General features: G+C 40.3%; 1 protein-coding gene across 3 annotated transcripts in view; it reads left to right on the top strand.

The window, feature by feature from the left end:
* Positions 1 to 26,452, top strand: part of LOC138179446 (protein sister of odd and bowel) — a 258,803-nt gene that overhangs the window by 127,672 nt on the left and 104,679 nt on the right. The window lies entirely within an intron of this gene.

Raw genomic sequence — 26,452 nt, forward strand, 5'->3', positions numbered from 1 at the left:
TTGAGATTTAGGAAGGTTTGCTTCTGGTGTTTTCTCCAGGAGGATTGTGTTTCGTTTTAAAGAAAATTTTGATAGGAGAATCTGACGCGAGATACGACAAAAGTATAATATCATCGGTGATCGACTTGTGAACATGTTACGCGTTATGGTTCTGTGCAGTTTCGTCCTGTGCAACGGCGTTTATTCCGTTAGAATGTTTATTTGAAAAATTGATTCTGACAAGATCTTACGATTTAAGAAAATACCTTATTTCGGTCGCGTTCTATTTAATACTCTGGTTTAGAGATCGTATTTTCGTCCAAGTTTCCACCGTCGAAGCAGGAAATCTGCCGTAAGACGAGTAAATAGGTGTATCGCATGAAAGATCGGTTTGCAGGTTTAAGGAGACGTTCGATTCAAGGTGTAGGCGTAATTGCATTGTGCATTGGTAGTCAGAAAATAATGCTGAAACGAGTTTGTTGTTGGACGATGTGCGGATTAGTCGAAGGTTTTATGTTTTACAGGATGTTAACGAACAGAAGTTCAAGGTTTCTTAGTGCGTGATGATCATAGAAGTGGAAATAAGATCTTCTCAAGGTTTCTTCATGTGTAATAGCGCTAGAAGCAGGAATGAATTCCTATCAGTTAGAAAATCTTCTTATATCGAAGGACGTTTAATATTTCGTATGGATTTTTGTATGGAAGTTTAGCGCGTAAGATATCATATTGAGATGCAATTAATGTTTAGAAGCGGCACGTAAAATGAGAAGAAAATTTCAAGTTTGTCCAACAGAGTTGATTTCTTGGATATTTTTACGTGTAGCGTACGTGATCAAAGTACGGGATTCGTTCCTTTATCTACCTGGATTAATTACATATTCATCGATGTTACTATGACGGTAGACGACACGTCGTACTTTTTCGTGTTTGATATTCAGATTCATTGTCTCGAACAGTCCGGGTGTATTTTATCACTTTGTATTAATACGAATTCGCGTCTGTGAAACGAGAACTCGGTGACGCGAGTTTAACTCGGTTTACAGAGTTTCAAGATCGAAGAGTCGAAAATATCAACAAATCAACCGTACTTTCTGTGCGATTATTTGTTTAATTTTTTAAAATATATATACAAAGTTGACGTTCTCAATCGAAAATCGCGAGTAGTAGAAATGAATTTAAACGAAAGACGATTATCGTAAATGACAGAGGGTTTTTAACGAGCTTCTTGCCTATTTGCTATCAAAGAGTCGCAGATAATCCGAAGGTTATTCGCAGAGGTTAATCAAGCTTGGCCAATTTACCATGGCGAGGAAGACGAAAAAGGCAGAAAAATAAACAAAGAAGTACACCTATCACGCTATACACGTGACAGCCAACGATCGAAACTCCAAGTCGATGGAGCACCTGCCATGTTTTGGCAGAGTTGGTAATTAACGTGCTCGTAACTTGAAATATGGCGCGTGAACGTACACAATATGTTCCAAACGACGCGTAAATATAACGCTACGCGCGCTAACATTCAAAAATATCTTACTGCCCCTTTATTTCTTTACGTTCGAAAGACAAACAAAAATGTAATATCAAAAACTTATTCAAATATTTACCAACAACCATACAAAATCGTCTATTAATGGAAGAAAAAACATTGATAATTTATTCGACGATCGAACGACGGTAATAAACCGACGAAACGTAATAACAAATACGCACAGCGCATAAATCGCAAAATCGACGAATAAAATAAAACGTACAGCATAATCTACGCACATCATAGCTGGTTCTAGGTCCTCGAGATTTTCGAGTGACAGTAATTTCAGCGACGCGGTCTGGAGAAACGTCATCGAGAATGAAATCCGTCGGATGACGCAGCCGTCCCTATACGCGTCGAAAAGACATATCGATCATTCTTTCGCTCAATCGTTGGTGATTGGATCGTTTCGAAACGATCGTGCGGCAAATGCACGACGCACTGGTCGAGCGCGTTCTGCTCGCTGACGAAACGATATCAATTTTATAGAAACGCGTTCGAAAGATCTTTTTGCATCCGTCATGCGGGTAAGCGGTATGTTTCTAGTAAATTCTGCGGGTATAGTAACTTACCATTTTGTGCAACCTTTGATCGTTAATACGTATCGACACCTACGTGTACGTATAATTTTAACAAAGTGGCGAATCTTCGACTAGCGTTCCGCAAATGCAACGTTACCTCTGAAATCTCGTTTCTATTCTTAAACAACTTCCAAGCGAATTGCGTAAAAAGAAAACAAAATTGCGTGCTTGTATATTATACGACGCGTTTATTCCTCTTTTATTCGCATTCTCCCGTTCTTTTTCATTCACCGGGATAACCGAAATGAAATTACTCTCGATACGGTCGTTCGAATAAGATCGATGGATCCGACCGTGGAAGATAAATACTCGTCGGGTGTTATATTCGCATCCAGGATTATGCAACGACAGCGTGAAATTAGATCCCCGCCTCCTTAAGCGAACGCAACCGTACACCTTTGTTCTTCGGGGGCCGCGCGAGGCAGTTGGTCATCGCCTTTTTTTCCCCTCGACCCTTTTCACCCGAAACAGATCCACGATAACGTAATAGTTGCAACGATTGTTTCCATCCACGGTAAAATCCCTTGGACGCGATAGTGAAACGTTGCTTTGCACAATACACCTCCGTTACATCTCTGTTACACGTCCATGTATATCTGAAATATAGTTTCTTATCCGTCTCTATACGTAGAAAAGACACAGTCGATTTAAGAGAAACTCGTTGCAACGAAATTACACGAAATCGTTACGTTCGTCCATTCGTTGGATCTCGCTGGCTCGTCTTTAAATTCGTTACTCGAGACAGAAAATTATTAGTTGACCGTCTCCTTGTGTCGCTATTCGATCGTCAGGTATTTGATAAGTTTCACGATCGACCGAGTCAACCGTTAAAAATCCTTAGATTCCTGATTCTGAATGTATATCAGGTGGAAAATGGAAGGTTAGAAGGAGACCGTGTGACACGATTCTCGCGACTCTAAATCGTGGATCTTGCTGTGATTGATTTACCGACGATTCAGCAGAGCAACGACGTTACTTCATTTCTCCTCGTTTCACGAGAATTCCCGGCTCGACGGTTAGAAAAATATCGGTAACGAGCGGCTGATTGGATTTTTACGCTTTTTACCGGCGTTTCGTGTCCGTTTCTCGCCGCGACACTCGAATACCGGATAAATGCTTCGACTCATCGCAAGAAAACGTTAGAATCTCTCTTTTTCGATTTCTCTGCTCCTCGTTTCTAAATGGATAGGCGCTCCGAGGGAGGGGGAATTCTTCATCCTTGGAAGTATTTCGTCGCGTCGAGTATCGTCGCGAACGTCGAACGAACCCGACGAGAGGAAAGAATTTTATAATAATTTCATTGCAATTTCATTAATCTTTATGACGCGCGAAGTTTTTACGACGCGGAGAACTGAAATTCCCGGCAACGATTATCCTTCACCTGGTTGACTGTATTTTTACCTTTGTTAGAACAAAGTCTGTGTAAGATAAAAGAAACATCCCTGGAATTCTACTAAGACGCGCAAAGTTATCTTGCTCGTTTTTTAATTATTCTTCGGGAACTTTTTCCTGTCTGTAGAAATACGAGCCAAAAACCAGAACGACAGACTCGAAAATTAGAGAGTAGATAAACAGGATAACGGAGAAACAGCAAGAGAGAGAACTGTATGTATGTCAGATTTGAAAATAAAATTACACAGTTAATCGCCATGCTTTCGTATCTTAGAATCTAAAAAAAAAAAAAGAGAAAAAAAGATAGAAGGAACGTATTGACCATTAAACGAAGCACTATCTATTATGCTACTTACTGAATATGATTACCTTAGATTTCGAGTAATAGTATTAGCAGGTCAGGACGCTACTTGTACGATGTTCGCAATAAAGCAAATGATAAAACTGTCAGAAACGATCGGGAATGAACATAATTTCCTCCACACACATACCTGTCCAACTGTCCATCCAATATTTTCGCATTAAACCTAACATCGTAAAGCGACCACGATCTAACCGTTAGTCCATCGTAATATCAAACGTTTGCAGCTACGCATGCTTGCGAAAGTGGAAAGTGGAAAGATGCAAGAAACAAAGGACCTTAGTCACTTTATATAAGAAGTCGTCCGCCAAACATGGACTCCCTTCTACTATCTTCGCAGGATTTCGCATTCGTCCGTGGACCGTTGATGTTCTCGCGTTGCATCGGAATATCGAATGGGAGTTGCGTAGAAAATGACGCAGCGACGATTTAAAGAAAACCGCGTAACGACAGATCGAATAAAAGGACGCGACGACAAATTCGACGAACCGATGCATTTGGAGGGAAAGATGCGTCGAAAAAGACTCTGAACAAAGTATCAACTATGAGACATATTTTACTCTGCCTTCGATTAAACAGCGTTCCACAGAGATTTCTACGCGAGACACGCGCGTCTGCTTCCTGTGAAAAAATTTCCTCGCTGTTTTCTCGAACGAAAGGTCGAGGGAATACGTCGATCGCATGTGGCACGTCAACGAACAGAACGTAGTATCCCCGTTAACCGGCCAGGTCGAATTATTTACCGGGTGTACCGGCTGCTTTTACGGTCCGGATTTCTCTGGCCTTCTCGCGAGTCGCCGGCCCGCTTCAAAAGCGACAATACGTTATGCAAATGAGGGTACGTCAGCGAGATTCTCCCTTCGATTTGCATTAAGCTCGCATTCAGCGTCGCTAAGCACTTTCACCCGTTGAGCTACGAGCGTTGATCGAAACGGCCAACCGGAGCGCAACAAGGATCGAAATCTGATCCACTCAGGAAGAACGTGTCCTGACTCGCCATGCGAACGTTCCACTTTGTTCCGCGAATCTCGCTTGATCCTTCGATTCGCACAATATCCGGAAGATAAGTTGCGATCGACGAAAGGCAGAAATTCGGTTTCAGATCTTTCGATGTTGTCGTTGCGTTCTACCGCAACTTGAACTGGCTCGCTACGTGCTTTTCAACTTTGTCGAGACTGGACATGAGACAAGAGGTCACCAGTTTTTCTATCCCCGCTTCGTAGAATGACGTCGCCTATAGTCTGTCCAACCAGACGAGAGAGTCGCGATCGCGTTTCGTTCATGTCTATTCTCTCGTCTCGTTGGACAGGCCGCAAAGCGGTACCCAGCGTGAGCGTAACTTCCGAAATTCCGGACGGCGTAACACAATTCCCACTCTTCGCGTTGGTTTGCCAGAAATTTTACGGTGTGTTCGCTATTTGAGGAATTACGTTGACGCCGGGTGCCACCTCCGGCGCTCGAGTGGCACCGTTCTACGAATCGGAGACACAAAAATTGCTGTCCCGTTATGACAAAGTGTCCGAATAATAGTAAAAACTACGCGGCAAAGTAGTTCAAGGTGCGTAGAACTGGACGAACGTGAAACGTTATGGAGATAAATTTCTGCTTTTCTCTAATAGCCAATCAGAACTTACGTCGAGGATGCGCCTCGTATTTATTCTATAATACGAATAGTCCGCAGCAGTGGTGGCAAAGCTTTTTACGCGCCACTGCATTTAAGCAAATTGTGCGAATAATATTTATGGAGCTGCTGATGCGCCGGGCAGTTTTTAACGGGGCGAAAAAATTAATAGAAAATTAATGACACGAGATCTCACAAAGCCCAGCTCGCAACTAGGTTGCACATCTTTTTGCGTTTATGGGGAATTCGAAGGTGCGGAAAGACGTACAGGATGCTCGTAATACGAAAGAATATATGAAATATCGGAAGCATAATAATCTCTGTAATATGGACAAAGTAGGATAAAACCTGACACATTTTACGTTTCAACCTACAAAATTTGCTCCTCATCCGTGCAATGATTCTAAAGACGGCTCGCGTGAATAATCGGTTGGAGATTAATGATCCTTTGCTTGTAATAATAATTATCGATAAAAAATAGATATCCGATATTGTTGCAATAAACAATTAACCTGGTTACTTTCCAGTTTGTTCTTCTTTACGCAAGTGATCAATTCGATTAGCAGAACCAGTTGCTCCAAAGGCGTATCCGTATCGATAATTAATGATTTTTACATGTTAATTGGAACAATTTTAATACACTTTGATGATCACACGAGCGTCGAAGGAAAAAGCGTTTTTTTTTTTCAGATTTTCTAATTAATTCTTATAGAAAACTCTCGCTGCTTCGAACAGCCGAAGTTTCTTATACTTTCATCGTAACGATATTTTCAATTAAAACGCCGTAAAAAAATATATTAATGTCAGGTAAAGACGGTTATATCGAGATTGGGACATTTTAGATTCTTGATTAAGGTAGATTATAATAGAATGTGTGTGTGTGTGTGTTTGTGTCAGCTGAAATGGAAAGAAACGGCGATATTTTGTAACGCGTAGTTAAATTTTTGATTAACGTGGCTAGAGAAAAATTGGTGAAAAGTAACAACGAATGGGAAAGGTAGAGTTTAATTTCTCAAATTCGCTGGAATAGTTGGATTTTAGAGAGTGTACCATTTGTCTGGCAGCTCGAGTATTTAAACGAGTACTCTCACTTAGCACCTCGTAAATTTTGAATTGATGCGCGAAAGAAAAAGAAAAAGAAAAAAAGAGAGTGAAATACCGCTTTCTTAAGCACGCGATCTTGTGGCATTGGCTTTCTTGAAATTTCTTTGTTCCATCTTCCTTCTTCTTCGTTTTTTTATTTCGTTCGTGAGTAAAAAGTGTATTAACATTTTACAATGACAGGATATTTTGCAACAGTTTAACGGTTTAACTATTCAACACAGAGGAACTACTTTTATTACTCTCTTAATAAACGGTCAGGTGCTAATGAAGTACGGATGAATTTTTTTTTTTAAATAAATTAATTTTTAGATATTACTCGAGCGGAATCTTGCTTTGAAGAATTATAGGTGCCTTAAGGAGATTTCCGAAAAATTAATTAGCGAGAAATCAGCAAGAAAGTGGACACAAATACTAGTCACAGGTATGGCAAACTGGAGTATACAATACGGTAATATATTAATTTCACGTGGAAATATAAATATTCAGAGAAACGAGAATATTCAAACTAGTAGAATCACGCAACGCACAATAGGCTAGTTACCTTAACCTACAGCATTATACTTTTCGTTCGAATTCAGTTTCGCATACGTACGATTATATCGTCGAACAAATTGCTATTACCATTATTATACCATTATTATTTGAATAGCAACACGTAACACGGTACGTCGTATGGTACGCGATCTGGCGCGATCCTCCACGCAACATGTCAAGGAATTTGGCGTCACGAGGTAAAGAAGAAACAACGTTACATGCTCGATGCAAACAAGCTCGACACACGACGATCGGTGAAAGTGAATTACGATCTCGGCGTCCGCTCGCAAACGTGCTTTCCTCCCGCTTTCAAAAACTCGTAAGAGCCGACGATTAGGCGAACGATCGACCGATCTGTTAGATTTTCTCGCGCGAAACTTTAATTTTAGCCGCGATACACCGAATAGTCGAGGAAAAGAATTTCCGCGTGACTCTGTCGCTTTTCACAACGTTCGTTCGATTCCGTAATTTAAATCTTATCGATCGATAACGATCGTTGATCGTTCAATTTTATATTCCCGTATAAAATATTCTTTGCTTCGTTCAGAGGAGAACCGCTGATTTATTTCGCTTTCGTTAGATCTAATCCGAGAAAGGGGACAAACTGGAATCGGTTGTGCCAATCGGTGGCAGCGTTGATAATGGCGACCGATCGTCGCGACGCGGTGGCGTTGCGTGCGCGTGACGGTTGCCGACGAAACGAATAATTGCTGAAAAATTCCTGGTCTCCATCGGCCGCGACCGCCGTGCTATTAATTAACTATAAAACATTCGTGATGGCGAACGTGTCGATCGGCGAACAGTTCTTTCTCGTCCCGACACTGTCAGCCTGTTTTGCACCAATGATCGCGGTTTTTGCGATCGTATCGGGGGCCTCCGATGCTCGACAGAGATGGTCATTCTACGCGAGCACGTAGCTGCAGGTCGGACGAAAATTTTACTGCTACGAAATCCGGGCAGATTCTCTTAATACTAATCGATGATCGACAGATTCTTATCGATTACGAGCGTTTAATTCAAACTGTTAGTTACTTGGAAATTATCAAGTTTATTTAAAGAAACTAATTATATTCGAGTTTCAACACTTTCTACCCTCCAGAAGACCTGTTCTTTCGTATTAACGAACGTATTTCAAGAATCGAACGATTCTTCGAAACAAGCCTGTATTTCACTGCAAATGCAACTTGTCATTTGTATGATAATAATTTGCAATTCGAAGCATACACGTAATAACAGATATTAATAATACGACGATATCATTTACTCAACTTCGCGCGCGAGGAAAACGCTGATTTCTAAATCCAATTACGCTGTCGTCGATACCGCCGGACGCTATAAACTGCAGCTTCTAAATTTGTCGACTGGATCGTTTGTCCGCGCGTAACGCATCTCGTATACGCCACTAAAAGATAGCTGGCGATCGAGTTAGTTCGTTTCATTGACCAACGAAATGCAAACATGACGTAATTCGCCTTTAATACAAGTAGAATAACGCAACATTAAACGAAGGGATTTTTAGGCAAGCAACCTGTCACATCCGGCGTGTTTGGCCATTGACAGAGTACGAGCCGACTGATTTGCCGCAGAAGGTAACAGGTTAAAGTATCAACGGCCGTCATTATTCTTAACGATTGCCGCGTTATTTCCAACATCTCGTCCCATCTACCGGAATAACGCAACGTTGTACGTTTAAAAAAGGTTGGAGATTATAAAAAGACGACGAGATATTAAATTGACCGATTTCACGTTCCAAATACCGATGCTACTATTACGCTGCTTAACTGTGCGATCATTCGCGCAACTACCGTTGCAAATTCCAATTTCAAGCGAGATTTTCTTCAAAACTTGCGCGTACAGATATCGTACTTAATGGTGGTTCTTTTTAGGGAATTTTTACATTAGGCCAAACATTAGAGCAGCCTCGCAAAACCGCAAGACCATAATTCACACGGAGTCAAGAACGGTGAAGAATAGCAGCGTTACGAAGCAAAGGCGAAGAAACGAGCTTCGTACGGAGACTTGTTTGTTTCACGGGAACATAAATTTCGTCACGCGTAACTCGACTGCAACTTTGTGTCGTTGCTACTTCGTCTTGGTCACGAATCATTGTGGCTGTTGAATTATGACTCGGATGCAAGTTACGCTCGTTCGAAAACCAAACCTCTGATCGAAGATCGCCGCTCGACTCTTCAACTTTTTCATCGTGTCACAATTACCACGCGCGAATTGAATCCTACGCATTTTTCGCGACGATACTCCTCATCTATCGTCGAATATTTTATACGCTGGTTCGTGAATTTACGCGGTAAATTACCACACGATTTACGTAGATTTTATGCGCGATATTGATTTACGCGGTGAGAAAATATGTTTTCCTACAAGTTTTAAAATAATTTAGCAAATTTAAAACTAAACAAGTTACTCTGTACGCTTATTACTGTTGGCTATTTAGTTTAGGCGACGTTTACACGCGTCACTGCCGTATGAGATACGAATAAAAGTACGTTACGTTGCGCGTACATAGTTTTTCTTTTATATCGACAAACTCTATTTACGCGATTTTCATTCGCGTCAAGCGAATCCACGCGAAGCGGATACTCCGCGTAAACCGAGGAACAAGATCGTACGGAAGCAAATGTCGATTTTCTCAGTTTTCTCGTCTCGTGTTTCTTCTTTCTTTCTTTTCTTTTCTTTTTTTTTCTTTTAATGAAGACAAAAGTTCCTTTTCGAAAAACGTACTCACATTTAATTTAAGTTCACGTAGTTACGTGCTGTATACAATCAAAACGGTTGGTAATCACGTTTCTGCTTAATACATAACGATGTTTAGACCGCGTACGAGCGATTAAAACTAACAAACAACTACAGCCTCGTTTATCCTCCGGCAACTAACGCGGATAGATAAGTATAAACGTATTTATAGACTCGGCTCGCAGATAACGAAATTCCAAATCGACTGGCTCCCCGGTAACGAGTTGCACTGCCGTGTTACGGATATTACTGTAGGTTATTTAAATTTCTGTCTGCAGAATACAGCGAGTTCTTGGCACAAGGGAAAAACCATTGGCGAATTCCTCGCGTTCCGTTCGTCAACACCGCTTCCGCTAACGTTGACTCGCAACTTGCAACGTTAACGCTCGAAGCACAGTAAAAGAGAAAGGAATCGAGAAACGGTGTAGCGAGAGATCGCTGTTTGAAAAATGGCTAATTCGCTTTTCTGGAAATATTAAATCATTCGTTTCACTTTTGAGTAGGCACAGATATCTCGTAAAATATCGATATTGCGATATAAACGAGTACGTGTATGCACGTAGATTTACGAGGATTATCAACAATTTATTGTGTCTTTATCTCGCTGACAAACAATCTTACTTTTGCGGGTAATATGCGTGCGTTTTTAGTAATTATACAATTAGCAAATGTAACATCTGTTAGAGCTAGGGTCCAGAAATCAGGAGCCAAATTGTTCAACGATAAACTTGGTCGTTATCAGAGAAAGTTACGTAGATGTTAAATTAGTGTTCATGGAAATTGTAAGAGTTAAATACTTGAGAACTGAGAGGGAAAAGCGTCATTCGCCGAAAAATACAGGTAGAGTAAACGATGTCCCACAGTCTGTCGCAAGTAGTTCTAAAAGTATATGATAAATAATCTTTTTATAATCTTTCATCGTTTATCACCATACTTATACCGACTTATATCTATAGCTGAGAAGATGAAAATTGTATTTACACGACCTTATTAATTTAAAAAGTACAAAATAACGTTAGTCCTTTCTAGATGCTTCGCTTCGTCCTCAAGGTAGCTCTTAGTTCGTCTTCTTAGCAGATAGAATTCACTAACTCGGCGAACTTAAATTTTGGGAGAATTTTATTCCACTTTGTGATTGATTTTACGTATTTTAATCAATCGTTTCTTTTTCCTTCTAATTGATCGTTATTACACAACCGATCTAAACAATTTTCTTCTATCGTTTACCTTGTTATATACCTATATATCATTATTATTATATCTTTATATAGTTTATTATATAGCTTATCTAGTTATATACCTCGTTGCATACCTGTTCAGTGTACGCGTCAATACATCAAATTTGCCATTTTTCAATGCGTTTGTAAAAAACTGACCCTCGCGAGGGTAACAATACGAATGATATTGTCATCTACCAAATTTAGACTTCGTCGATATATCGTTTGATATGGATCAGGTTAATAAAATCGTCGAGAGGGCCACGTATCGATGATGTTGTACGCAGGTGGTCCGGTTGGTCGATTAATTTCCCAAAGCAGGATGCCTGGAAGACTCGCGCGCCAGGTGGTGAACGAGCAATTAAGCGATGGTAATTTAATCCTTGGCAATTGGGGGTGTCTGTAGGTTTCGTTGGGACTACGTTTTGCTTCAAATTCTTAATTCCTAGTCTCGAATTAAAATTCCTATTCCGTTCGAGTATTTCGTATAATTTACGAACAATTTTTATTCTCTCGACTTTTCTCTCTTCTCGTTACTTTTTTCATCAGAAATTTTCTTTCCAATTGTATTGTTCGTATTGTCGTCGAACGTTACGCAACTACTACTGCGTATATACAATTTTTTAACAGAAAGTCGGCCAACTTTGTTGGAAAATCCATCGAAACGACAACGATCCGCATTCTGGAGCATCTCGATACGATTTTCAGAACAATACGATTCAGAGGCATCCAGTCGATCGTTCGTGCACGCACATCCTCGCGCATACATAATTAATCACGTGTGCCTAAATAACAGGATTACGCAGACGCGACTAATTCGAACGTACAACGACTCCGTCGATTCCTCGTTCAAACATGGTCGTTCGGTTTATCGCTGTTTTTTTACAATTACAACTTTTCTCGTTTCTTTCCCCTTTTTTCTTTTTCCCTTTTTCTCTGCTCGTAGAAGATTCGCAACGGTCGGAACGTCGTAAACTTAAACAGGAGAAAGTAATGCCTAGTCATTTATCCAGGCGATTAAACGCTTTAACTCGCCACAGACGTCTCGGTTTCGAGAGATGAAAATCGATAAGGATATGAATTATTATTTTCAGCTTGAGGCGATCGACAGGTACTTTTGAGTATTACCGACGACCTCGACTCGTGGAATTTTCTGCTATCGAAAAAGGAGTACATCGCCGCTCGACAGTTTCGAATATTTGTAACTCATGCAGCAAAAAAGAGAATTATTTATATTCGTTTTCGAGATTTTTAAAGTATAAACGTATTTTGTCCCGTTTTAGCTTTCCAAATTTTTCATGCTCTTGTACCTAGTTTTTAACGTCATCGCGTTCCATTGTGATACATTTTACAACGAAATCGATATTGTTGTTAAATACCAGACGCGTAAGTTAAGTTTCGTGTCTGTTGGAAACGAAGCTAAATTTTATTTATCCGTCACGCGGTATAAACTTGGTCATCGAACGAATCATCGCTGATTCACATTGTCACAGAGCGGTAAAATTTCAAACTAACGTCGAATTAATTCGCGTACTCGATACGATACCAATACCGTCGCGTGTCTTATTAACTTACGTCAGATCTTTGTATCCTTCGTACTTTGACATCAGAGAAGAAATTGAATCTGGATGTTCGTGTCAAACAGTGTCTCCGTCGCGTTTATCGAACTGAATAAAAAAGTGAAACAAGCGGACGAAGAGTCTCGGCCGCGAGAAAGAAGAAAAAGAAGACGAACAATCGAGTCAGGACAATGTCTGCCTGTTTTTGGCCGGGCCACGGTCGGAAACTATGGAATAAAAATTCCTCGCACGGTTTCCTGGGAAACGAAAGCAAAATAACAAGTTCATCCGAATTCCACGGGCAGGCTGAGACGAAAACCGACCGCAACCCCGAGCCAGCCGCAATAAAAGTCTCGGCAATACGACGTAAACGCCATTTTTGGAATTCGAATTTGTCCGTTTCGCGTTTCGGTTAGCAGAGACACCTTTGGTTCGGATAAAACGTGAATTTCTCGTTCTTTGCGAAATAAGTTAGAATCGCCGCCATAGCCAGTTTCTGACACTCTAACGGAGTTTTATAAATCGCCAGTTTATTTGCTCAGCTACTTTGCCCTATCGTTTCGCGTTGTTTCCTTCATTTCTTTTTTAACACGATCGCTCGTAAAGAAAGGGAGGAACGGCAATGGTAGAATCTTTCTGGGCGAGCTTGTTTGTTTCTCGCGTAATTGACGGCGGTGGTATTTTTGGAATCTGATTTGTAGAATTATCTGGAATAATCTTGGGGCCCGTTTATCGGATTTTAACGCTTCGACTACTGTTGGCGCCTAAAGGCGCTTAGTGAATTCGCGCTTGCGATACTGTAGGCGCCTATAGGCGTTCGGAAAATTTTATCGACCGTAGTTGCAGCAAATCTCGTTTGAACCAGATGCGAGTGATATTTCTCGTATTATTTTATTTCCTCGTTACATTACCGCGCTGTTGTTAAGTAATCTATTCACGCCCGTTGTTAGTTCCTATTTACCCTATCAAAACGTGGACACCGCAACTATTAGCAATTACACCTGTCGCTTCTAAAAAGAAAAAGTCCGCCGTAGAACGTTAGGATGAACCATGCGAAAGCACGCGCGCAACGAGCACCAAGTATGTAAATATGAAACCGGAATTTGCCTATAGATGGCCCTAGCTGATAATGTAGTTATCACTAAACTGCGTCATCGGTGCCAAAAGTCTTTGTTGACATCTCACAAACATTCTCGACTCAGAACAATACAAGTTTCATACAACAGCGTAGTTTGCAATAGCGTTGAACATGTCAAATTTTGTGCCTGGAAACTACGATTTGCGGACAGCATTGATTTTCTGTTACCATTCGAAGAAAACTGCTGCAGAATCGCATCGAATGCTTGTCGAAGCTTACGGTGAGCATGCTCTTGGTAAATCACGGTGCTCTGAGTGGTTTAAAAAATCCAGAAGTGGCAATTTTGACGCGAGGAACGAAGAACGTGGAAGACCACCGAAAAAGACCACCGAGCTGTTAAAACCTAGCGAAACCGTTAATACCGAGCGCTACCGACAACAAACGATCGATTTGAATCGAACTTTGCGTAAAAAACGACCAGAATATCAAAAAAGGCAACACAAAGCAATTTTGCTTCGTGACAATGCACCATCGCGTACAGCAAAACCGGTCAAGGAAACGATCGAAGCGTTCAGTTGGGAAATATTTTCGCACGCGGCTTACTCACCAGACTTGGCTCCATCCGATTACTATTTATTTGCATCGATGGGACACGCACTTTCTGACCAGCACTTCGCTTCTTACGAAAATGTACGAAAATGGCTCGATGACTGGTTTGCCTCAAAAGAGCGACAGTTTTTTTTGGCGTGGCATCCACCAATTGCCAGACAGGTGGGAAAAATGTATAGCTAGCGATGGGCAATACTTCGAATAAAATATTTTTAATCATTTTCATACAATAAACGTGTATTTTCTATACAAAAATTCCGGTTTCATATTTACAGACCTGGTACAAGTAATACGAGTATACCGTACGCACGAAGCTGCGGTAATTCTCCAAATCATCTTCGATGTTCTTCCCCGTGCATACGTCAAGTCCATTAAAAAGGAGCGAAAAAGAAGAAAGCTGCGAACAAGAGTCGCCAATAAGACGAACGATTCATACGTTCATATACATATTCATGTAGTTTTTCTTCTCTTTTCTTCTTTCTTTTTGCGAGTATCTTCGACAACGTTGCACGTTTCACGAGATCGAAACTTAAATTTCATCCTCGGCTCGGTAAAGACGTCTTCGCTAATGACCCTAATCGTTTTATTGTCGCGATAAATTCCACCGAAACACGACTTTCAGCCGTGCTACGACGATTTCTAGGTGGTCGCTTGAGATTGTACTCTGTTACGCTGCTACTATCTGTCAGTAAGTACGTGGTTCTTTCTTGTCCGCTGCTAAATCGTAGCAGATATTGGCAAATATTTAATACGAAGTGTATATATACAGGGTGGTTGGTAACTGATGGTACAAGCGGAAAGGGGGTGATTCTACGCGAAAAAAGAAGTCGAAAATATAGAATAAAAGTTTTTCGTTTGGGGCTTTGTTTTCGAGAAAATCGACTTTGAATTTTCGCTCGGTACGCGTGCACTTTATCGCGTCTCGTTATAACGGATCTCACTGTAGATCGTTGTCTCGATTGACGTTATTTTTTTAAATTTTTAAATTTTTAAATTTTTAAATTTTCGAATTTTTAAATTTTTAAATTTTCAAATTTTTAAATTTTTAAATTTTTAAATTTTCAAATTTTTTAATTTTTAAATTTTCAAATTTTTAAATTTTTAAATTTTCAAATTTTTAAATTTTCAAATTTTTAAATTTTTAAATTTTTAAATTTTTAAATTTTCAAATTTTTAAATTTTCAAATTTTTAAATTTTTAAATTTTTAAATTTTTAAATTTTTAAATTTTTAAATTTTTATTCTATATTTTCGACTTCTTTTTTCCGCTTGTACCACCAGTTACCAACCACCCTGTATATGTCAGGTTACAGTTAGATTTAGGGGCGTGTAACGAATTTTCATTTGGACTAGTCATCGTTGTTGTACGATAGAGATTATATTTACTGGTATAAATATGATTTTTACAGACTTTGACAAATAACCGTGGTGATTAGACACTCGAGATGTTAATGACAATGATCTTAGGTTCAATAACGAATCCACGGTCAACGGGGTAACTCTTTGTCAAACGTAGAATATATTTTGAAGCACAAAGTAACGTCCGCTGTGACGCTCGATATATACCGCACGTAAAGACGATGTGAAACTCTCCAAGGAAATCGCAAGAATAAAAGACCGATGAAAACTTTCCTCTCCCTACGATCGCGTTCGTTTGTTGTATATTGGTCGGGGATACCAACAAAATTCCAGTCGCCGTTGCTAGGCAATCTCGCGTAGCGGCGACATCGTTTCTGCCCGGTGTTTGATTGTTAATACAACGTGTGTCCCATAATATTGGCACTTCTCTGTTAGGTAAAAACGTCTATCCCGTGACCGTGGCTACGTTCGGCGACCAGTTGTGTCACCTCGAGCCCAAGCCCACTGTCACAAATCTCGGGCAAACATAATCAGATCGTATCACAACTACTACTTCTAAGTTCTATTATTTAAATACAGCTATAATAAATAGTCCAGACTAAAGTATTCGGGATCTTCTTAAAAATTCCAAAAGAAAGGCCCCGATGTCCCTACATCTCCGACGTATATATATCGTTATGATACATATATAGGCGGATACGATGGGCGTTTTACTGAATTTATGGACGCAGTTTAATCTTACTGCGTTTACGAACCGCAGTACACGTCGAGTTGACGAAGTCGATGATATCGATGAGCGATGGAAGGATTATCGGGATGGTTGCACCCCGCGGCGAGACACAGCCTACCGAAGCGTACTTATTACGCTTCGTTTCGTTCGCATTGTCCGATTTAATCTGCGAAAAGCTTCCAATTTGTACGAGGGCAAAACAATGCGCCCAGGGGGGCCCAACAATACGGCCATTTGCACGCGCCGTTTGCTACGGGGGTGAAGATTCAATTTGACTGTACCGGCTACGAGAGAAGCATCGCTGAGAGTTTGTTGGTCGAGCGAGGAGAAATTAGCCCGATCTGTCATTCAGTTTAGTCGATCCAAATTTATTCGTCGAGTTTCTACGTACGTACGATTTTAAGGAATGACGGCGAAACGTTGTTTGATTCGCGTGTTGGCGCGTCTCTTGGTGATATCTACGTACCATTTGTGATACGTTTAGAGAGACTAAGAACGGTACGCGCTATATTCACTTAAATTATTCACTGTACGCTGTTAAATCGCTCGGTATGCATCGTTACGATTCATTAAGAATAATATTTCTCTCTGCTATGCAAATTTTAGCACACATACTACGCTGTGTACCGGCTTGATTATGTTGACGTGTAAAGTTAATACGTTATCTGATGCAGACGAGATAATACAATTTAAATGAAAGTACACAGGTGAACACGATTTATCCATTCAAAGCATCTTTAATTCTATTTTTATGTCAAATAGGAAACTGTCTCATTTACCATAATGGGCAATATCTTTTTTGCCTATCTGATTAGCAAAATAATTAAACGGGTGGATCTATAAAAACCAGGATCGATTCTCGTGTTTGTCGTCGTTGGATCGTAATTATAAGCGTAGTATCCACTATCTTCTAGTCGCATTCTTTTTTTACCAATTTCAGCTTTTAGCAAGATGATGACCATTTACATATTTTATTGGCCGGATTCTGCGACTTGGCGAAACGTCGATTATCATTATTATTATTATTATTATTATTATCGGGTGACAGTTTAACCGAACTAAACCGTCGATGTATGAGAATAAAAAGTGGAAGCTTACAGGCTCTTCTACGTGTGGCGGACCTGTAAAATTCAAGGAAGCTCGACAGAGAACTCTGAGAGAACAGTTCGGCTTGGTGCACGTACTCTACCTACGGTTATGACACCGGTGCACGCAAGCACGCGTGTATCCCTTCGACAACACGCAGGCCACGTTGTAAATGTAACGCGGCGACCACGGCTCTCTTATAGGTGAACCACTCGCCGGCTATCAACCTGGCAAATGTCAGAGTATGCCAGGCCAGGGTGGTAGAACCTGTCTTGTTACCTACACACACGCACGCACGGCACAGCTTTCCGGTGGAAAGTTATTAGACGAATCGGCAGATAGAACAAACTCGGCTGTGGAAGTGGTACAGGCGAAATTCGACGAACGCCGAAGGTCTTTGTCTTGGTCTTTGAGGTAAACACGTATCGAATATTAATCGTTGTGTATTTTTCATGGAGATTTTTCGATTTAGACGGACTTTGAATTGTATCAGGCCATTCAATAAATTAACGTCGTTCGTTGCCTTGGTGTGTTCGACACATCGATATTGGAAATAACGTTCGAACGGAACCTTGAAATGCTGCGACAAAGCGTATTTTGGTTTCGTATACCGATAATTTAATACGCGCGTACGTAAGTATATTCAAAATACTTGGAATGACGTGAGAATTTCCGATACACCAAATTACGAAATTTAATAAGTTTCAAGCTACGATAACTTCGAAACTGGCCATGGGACGTCCATACCATAGATCAGAAATAGCAATGTAATAATTTCGTAAGTGATCAACGCGAAAGTTTCTCAAGCGACAAAATTCTTTTGAAAACGACTCGGATGGCGGGGTTCGCTCGCCAAGCTTCATAAATTATTAATGCGCTATTTTTAACAACAGTCTGCATTTCGAACGTATGCTTAGTTCGTTCGGATACAGGTTTTGCTTAAATATACGCCAGAAATAGCCAGTAATATCGCATCCACGTATTTCAATGTTATCCGTGTAAAACTGGGTATACCGGCGTCACCTGTTCCGTAATTAAAATTGCCTCCTCGTTTCGACTTTCACGTATCTTTTTTTTTTTTTGTTATCTGTCTTCTCTTTCTATTTCTTTCTCATTTGTATCGTGTCCAGAGGACGTTGTTCGCGCGACGAAGAAGCTCAGGCCAAGCGATCGCTGTAAAAGATCTCGCCAAACGCAACCGTGAAATTTCTCTCTGCTTGCCAATTATAAAGGTAAAGGCAAGAGAAAAGGAAAAGAGAAAAAGAAAATAATATCCAGGAAATAGCGGATCGATAAGTGGAAGTCGATTCGACATTTCACGACGCTTGTCTAGACAATAATCTTGGAAACGTTGACCGGTTTTAAACTTGATTTTGCTACCGGATTGGGTAGACTAATGTGTTCGATTTCATTTGGAGCAACAGGTTTACGGCTTACCTGTATTATTACAAGGTTTTCAGAAGTGTTCAAATACCTTCGCGAGCCACTGCCTGCAAAAAGGCAACGTCGTTTACACAATAAACGAATATGAGTCGAACTCGATCGGTCAACGGTTCCCATCAATTTCTAGTCGCCTTCTGAAAATACGTTTAGCCTGCGTGAGTCACCATTTTCTAGCGGAATGTTAACTAACGGTAAGCGCGGTGTATTACGGAAAAAAACGTGGACTCGTCGGCGTCGATCGGTGTGCATGCTCCAGTAGCGACTTATTTTTAGTGATACATATTCATCCACGAGGGCAGAGCCGAGCTTTTTATAAACTAATCCGAAGGCCTTATAAATTAATCGCTTCTTGCTACTCCAACCTCTCTCTCTCTCTCTCTTATCTTAATAGTTTCGAAGAGGGAACCTCGACAACTCGAACCTCTTTTCCCCTGCTTTTGTTTTTCCTTTTCTTTGAACTTTTTCTGTACGCCGAACGACGTTGGAATTTTACACTGAACGAACATTTGGAGGATTCTGCTTTTTGTTAAATTCGTGGTTTCACAGGGACGACGTTGGAACGACCACGTCGCGGAATATTACGAGTCTGAAATATCAGTGGAAATTTACCCGACGCTAAACTAAACAAACAACATCAACAGGCAGGAAACATTAGCTTAATCGATCGTTTAAAGTGTCAGTTTGGTATTTTAATCTTAAACGCTCATCAAAGTAAACAGCTGACCGAAGCTTAAGGACGTGTGCTACCTTGAAAGCCTAAAAAAGAAAAAAAAAAATAGGGTAAATTTACTATTTTTTTTCTTTTTCTTACCTCGAAGTATTCGTCGAAGGATCAAGATTTTCATAGGAAACTACGAGCAACGTTTTAATTTTGCGTTCGTATTCTTTTTACTAATGCAACCTTCCAAAATGACGGAATGGTTCAACTCCATTTAAAGCGATAGCTCGTTTGCTTGCACCCAGCGGCAAATGTGACTGGAATGTAAGGAAGTACACAATTTTTCCGCGAGCTTGAACGAAGATAGATTATCTTCACTGTAGCGTACGATCTTTTCAAAAATCGTATAGAAGAAGGAGACGGTGGCTCGTTAAAGACAAAACTTTACTTGTTGCTGAAAAAAGTGAACTTGGAACGTTTGTACAAATGTAACGGATTGAGATAACAGGAAAATTATACGCCACATTGTAGCACATTGTATACGCCACAAAATTGTTTTACTTTTTACATTCCAGTCACATTTGCCGCTGAGTGGAAGCAAGCAAGATTTCGCTGTATATGGAGCCAGATAGTGTCGTACTACTGTGCCATTTTATGCGATAAAAAGAAATACGAGTGCAGAGTTGAGACGTTGCTTTTTTAAAATTTCCTACAGAAACCTCCATCGTTTACCAAATATTTGTAGGCGAAGGAAGATGGTAGATTCGCTTTTTCTTTTTATCTTCAGAATTGCATATCCCCTTAACGTGAAAATCCTAAGTGACAAGAATTCGTTCGACACAGGCTTCGAAAAATTCGGTTACCACCTGCGCCAAGTTGAAAACCACCTTCCTAAACCTGTTTAAAGCCTCAACAAAGTCTAAACGCGATAATCATCGCTAGACGATACCGAGCTGAAAGAAAGAGTCTCAGGTAACCCTTTGGTAATTTACGGACTTCTCTGGAGGAAAGCTCGAGACAAGTTGTAAGTGGCGAGAAACGTTGATGTAAGAGATTTCGGGAGGTGTTACGGTTGAAATACAGTGTAATAAAATCTCGTAACGAGAAATCTGAGAAAATTTGCTTTGACTTCTCTTCGCGCCGAGATGGCCATTTATATCAAGCGATTTACTGCGATAAAATTCGGGACAAAGACCAGGAGGCTGGAAGAAAAAATGAAATCAAATTTTTGGAAAAGTATACGCGATCCCTCCAATTCATATGTTCAGAAGTATTTTTTGCGAAATCGTATAAAATTATGAAACGTAATTACGCAATTTTACGATTGTTCGTCTTTATATTTCCATATGGCGATATTTTTGAAGAAATCGAAGCTTTTGAAAGTGTACAATTTTCCAAGATCACAACTTTAGAATTTCACGATTGGAAAATTCAAAATTTTATTGGTCGTCGTCTATGGTGGAGCGTCGTATTACGTATGAGGAAATCGTTTATTAGCAATGCATAGGTTATATACGTCTACGCGTCAAATTGAAACGTTGCACAGTCATGATAGTGGCAATTAAAAAAAGTGTTATGAAATGAAGAATATTAGGAATTTCCAATTTTACTTCACGAATCCACCGCTTAATAACTTTACCATTTTACGGTTACTCGATCTTACCATCGTACAACGCTATACTTTTACAAATTGAACATTTTATTCAAAGTCTATTATTTCTCTCAACTTCGCAACTTGCTCTTCGCTGTCTTAAAATCCCAAATTTTATTCCTTCTGTCATCCGTACGAGGTTATCAACATATTCTACGGTAATGGGGAAATCGCGCCTCAACCGATAGCAACGGATCTGTTCGTTCCTGTCAAGACTAGCGACGCGTGGCAATTAAGTGGAAAATTAATCGGTCTTCCGAATGGAAAAGGCGTTACGCGCGGTATTTTGCCCGCCTTATGTAACGAGTATCGCCAGTCGAGTTCTCAAGCATAGGCGGCCTCCGGCAAAATTGTCAGTGGAACTTACTATCGTCATGGTTTATTCGGCTTCGGGAATAACCCTAATACGCTAACACAAGCGTTACCGGTATATCCGGTTTACTAGCTTCTGAATTAACTTCTCTGAATTTCATTTCTGTCACAGACCTTTGCCAACTGGATCGGAACTTGCGTCGATCAGCCGCGTTCTTCGACTAGTTTCCTAATTATATCGCTTAGTTTATCGACCAGTTTTACGTCTATATCGGGCAAATTAGGGAAATTTGTTGCTTCGATTTCTTTCTTTGCCTTTCTTCGGTGTAGCTGATTGCGAACCTTGTTCGCCAGCGATGTGTTAACCGCGACCAATCCGAGTCTCTCGGAAGCGAAACTGGCCGATTCGATTGCGTACCAAGTTCTCGATTTCCTTAATTTCCGGCAGATACGTAATTAATATTCGACGTGTGGCAAAGCCAAGCAGTGGTGGCTGTACCCGTGAATTTCGTTTATTACGGAAAGATCGTGCAAGTAATTAGTAATTTCAAGGGAAATTTTGAGGAATAATTGTCATTTCTCTACCGTATTTCAATTTACGGAGTTGATCAACGTGGCTTCCGACCGTCTTATACGTTCCTCGTTCAACTCCTCATAACTGGAATTCCTTTTTTTAGTCGACTGATTACGGGCACATTAACTAACCAGTAATGGGTTATTCGTAACCTGGCTGAAATTATCGGGCAAATTTTATAATCTTTTTAACAACCGTATCTGCCATTATAGTGGATTATTCGTGACTTGGTTGAAATTATTAGAATTACGATTTATGTGTATCTTCTTGTGTGTACAATTAAAGTAATATTATTAGCGAAATACAAGTGAGCAGTCATAAACTGCCAGTATTAATAGATTTCCGTGTATAACTGTAACGTGTTCGGTAAGAAATCAAATGAGACTTTGCAAGGCAATTTTACAATCTTCACGATATCATAGAAATCGTGCAATTACTCAATTTATTTAAACAGAATATTTTTCGCTCGTTCGATAATTTCTTTAAAACTTGGATCGACTGTCACGCAGATTACAGACTTGATAAAAGATACGATTAATCGCTGCAACTTTGTAACAAGACATTTTTCCATAGGAACTTTTATCCGTATAACTTATTAAGTCACGTGTATGTATAATTAATAAAGTTTCTTCTAAATGAAAATATCTTGTATACGGATAATTCATTGCAACATGAGGCTGTCGCAATAACCTGTTGGGTGTTTGGAAAAAATTGTAATAATAATATCTTTCCTGTTATATTATTCAAATCGTGCGGTATAGTTTCCATTAGAAGTTATGTTAATTCGACGACGTTTAATTTGGTCAGCTTTAAAATTCAGCCGCGAAATATGAAATTATCGATAGAACGACGCACTGGATGATTCACCGAATTTAAACTGCCTCGTTGATGAATTGCTTTCTTTTTTTTATCCTACCGTAAATGAGATCAGGAGCGAAGAACGAATAGGTGGTTGTGTCGCAATAATTAATTTGTTGCCGTCATAAATTTCACATATAAGTGTGTGGAAATAGTCGTAGAAAAAGATGGCTTTTTTACATTTCAATAGGATTAAGACGTTATAAATGATCATAAATTGATTTATCATGTAAGTACGCTTAATGTTAACCAATTATCCTGTTTACATTCTTCAGTCATTATCTATGTTTCTGCAACTTGCATATGTATGTACACGTCAGTCTGTCTACGAGCTCTATTACCACACCCATGAAGAATAAATTTCGTTACTCTGATTATTCAATGATTAAACATGCATATAGATAGACAACTGACATTATTATTTCTAGAGATATAAATTGTCAACAACGTTATCATTCTTGGAAATTCAGCGCTATTTAACAAGAATTTATCGTTGTTTGATTCGATATAAATCACCGATAATAATGTTTATAATAATATGACGTGCTAAAAATCGTTGATACATCTTCGTAATTCGTTAAATTTGGATTATAACGACGAGATTAATAAGGTTAAATTATTAATTATAACGAGCGTCAACAAATTCAAAGCTGGATTTATCAAAACGACTGGAGGACTAAATTTCGCCTCACGAAATTACGAAATCTAATCCTAAATAAGTCTAATTCCTCATCCAGTCACAACTTTCATTGATCATCTTCCGAATAAAAGGCGAACGTCAAAATTGCCTGGCCTAAAGCCTCTACCCATCCTCATCCGTCACCACTCACCACCATGTCAGCTAAAATGCTGCTCCATGATGCTCGTTCCTTCTTTGTTTTATCTCTTTCTCTCTTTATTCGTTTTATTTCGCCGGCGAAAAGCGGTTCTCTAATTGGAACAAAATTCTTTTTCGTCGTGGCGTGGAAATTACGGGGCCAGAGAGGCCTCGAACATCGTTACCGTGTCCCAGATATTTCCTGGTTAGAGCCACCACGTCGAACGCTTCGACGCACGATGCTTGTACGCGGCGATCCCACGCTTGAAGATTCGTATCTGCGTCTCGTTTGGTGGTTTTCCTTTGTTTTGGCTGGCATCGACCAACTTCCTGCCGTTTTCTATTCCCCGGGCCACGCGTATTACGCAGCCTTCCTTCTTTTTCCTTTTTCTCTTCTCTCTCTCTCCCTCTTTCTTTCTCTCTCTCTCTCTCTCTTTCTCTCTTTCTTTCTCTTCATCTCTGTCTCTATCGAGCGCGTGGATACGAACAAGAGTACAAGACCGGAGACATTGTACTTGCGCGACGACGTTTCTCAAGTCGAGTCGAGTTTGGCCTCATTAGTCGGAATTCTAGCCTACTTCTCTTCTTTTATTTTTTCTTTTCTACAATTCGCGTATCAATTTTCATCGTAGGAGGAAAGTTCGGCGATTACTCGCGAGTTCCTGATCGCAGTGATTCATCCATCGCCGGATTCATAGAAGACGACAGTCCAGGATTACGTGCATCGGGACACTGGAGATTCGCTCGGCGGAGCTGCGCCAACGCGATTCGAACGCTGGTTATTACTATCGAATAACGCGCGATGTTTTTATTTTCCCCGTTTCTTTCTCTTTATCGAGAGCCAGGTAGAACGCGGCACCTTTGTCCGTGTTTCTTTTTCTTTTATACCGGGTAGTCGATGGGATGGTTGATGTTGCTGTTACAATGTAGCTGATGGCGGGTTAGCTGTGGTTTTACGACGGAGAAGGGGAACTCTGATGGCTGGGTTCAGAACAGACTCAGTGGTGTAGCGATGCGCAAAAGTACCGGATTGGAGGGTTGAACCGCGCTTTGCAACAACGATAGACCGACCTTCCTTCTATATGAAGTCGTACGATATTAATTAACCCTCTCGTATGAGTAGCTAACAGCTGGTGTTATTATTCCTGCAACTTGTTGCACGCTTAAACCATCGAGCACGACAGTTAAGCCGTCTTCCAGTCCGAATATCTCTCTGACCGATTGTACTTGTTTCGACAAAAGAGTAATCAGATTCGTAATAAGAATTCACCGGTGCATGCAGCCATCAGCCTCTACCGGACCATTGTTGGTCTTGCAGTGATCAACGCCCTCGCTACAGGCGTTTCATTCTCGACGCTTCTTGCCTGATCTTCGATTAAAACCCGTTACCGTTAGTCGACGTTAGAAACTTGGTCGCCGTTTTATTTTTCATGCTCGAACGAAAGAACTCCCGCCGCTCTTTTCGGCCACAGTGGTCCAACGAACATGATACACGGTTTCCGAAGGGATCACGAAGGTCATTAATATCCAGAGGGTTCAACGGCCTGGAACGTGGTACAGCAGCTTCCTCGACGGTGATACAATCCTCGGAAGAATTAGGGGGTCGCTTACCTGCGTCCACGATAAAAAGCGTTCCCCTAATTCTGTCGAACAAAAGGCTGGAAACGTTACTTCTTCGAATTGGTCCTCGTACCGTATCGTTTATGGCGCGTAAACGGTGAAATATCGTTTCTCTACGCGATTTAAAGCGAACACCTGTTATTTCGAAATGTTTTTTTCCGTCGAAGCTCCTATTTTAGCATAAAAATCCTATAGAAGGGCGCCGCGAGACAACGGTCATGCGCCATCGTAAGATAATACGCCGTGAAACGATGTAACACGCCGTTGCTCGTGGAGCCGCTGAAATCGGATGATGTAATCTTCGATAGAACGCCGAAGAACGGCGATTTCTGATCAGGATATCCAAGAATTTCACGCCAACCATTCGATATGATTCGTAAAGGAAAATAGAAGACGATGTTTGAACTTATTGTAACAAAGTCAAGTATTTGTTCTTATGATAAAGAAATAATGATAGCGTAAATTCATAACATTACTGACAATGAGCATTTAGCAAGTAAAATTAATGGTCGAGTTACCAAGAAGAAATAGTTTCTTGACGAATAATATAGGTAAATTTGATCGGTTCTTTTCTTATAATTACTTCCTCCTGATGAGTATCGCGTGATTATTCTTTGTCAAAATAAAAACTATAACTTGGATAATAACGGCATTATGTACGATGACTATCCTTTCCAAATCTTCGTTACCATGCCACCGGCAAAATCAACCTTGCCCATTTTCTCTTCCGTCGTGAATAGACAAAGAAGCAATTGTCTTGATCCGAAAACAAAGGCATCGCTGTCCTTCCTATCGCTAAACTCTCTATTGAACTAACCGAAGGCTCTCGAGATCCCTTACGTTATAAGCAAACATAATTAAATTCTAATTAATTAGGATTTCTGTAACTCGGTGCGATCATTAGCGACATTAATAACCCAGAATGGTAATGGTAGAAGTAATCAATGAAACGAATGCTTTGTACTCTCTGTCGAATCGACAAAGACTGTAGAAATTGTTCGAGTTGTAAGCAAACAGAATTAAATTACGTC

Source organism: Bombus flavifrons, chromosome 4, assembly GCF_040668555.2.
Source record: "Bombus flavifrons isolate JBK064 chromosome 4, iyBomFlav1_principal, whole genome shotgun sequence".
NCBI classification, from domain to species: domain Eukaryota; kingdom Metazoa; phylum Arthropoda; class Insecta; order Hymenoptera; family Apidae; genus Bombus; species Bombus flavifrons.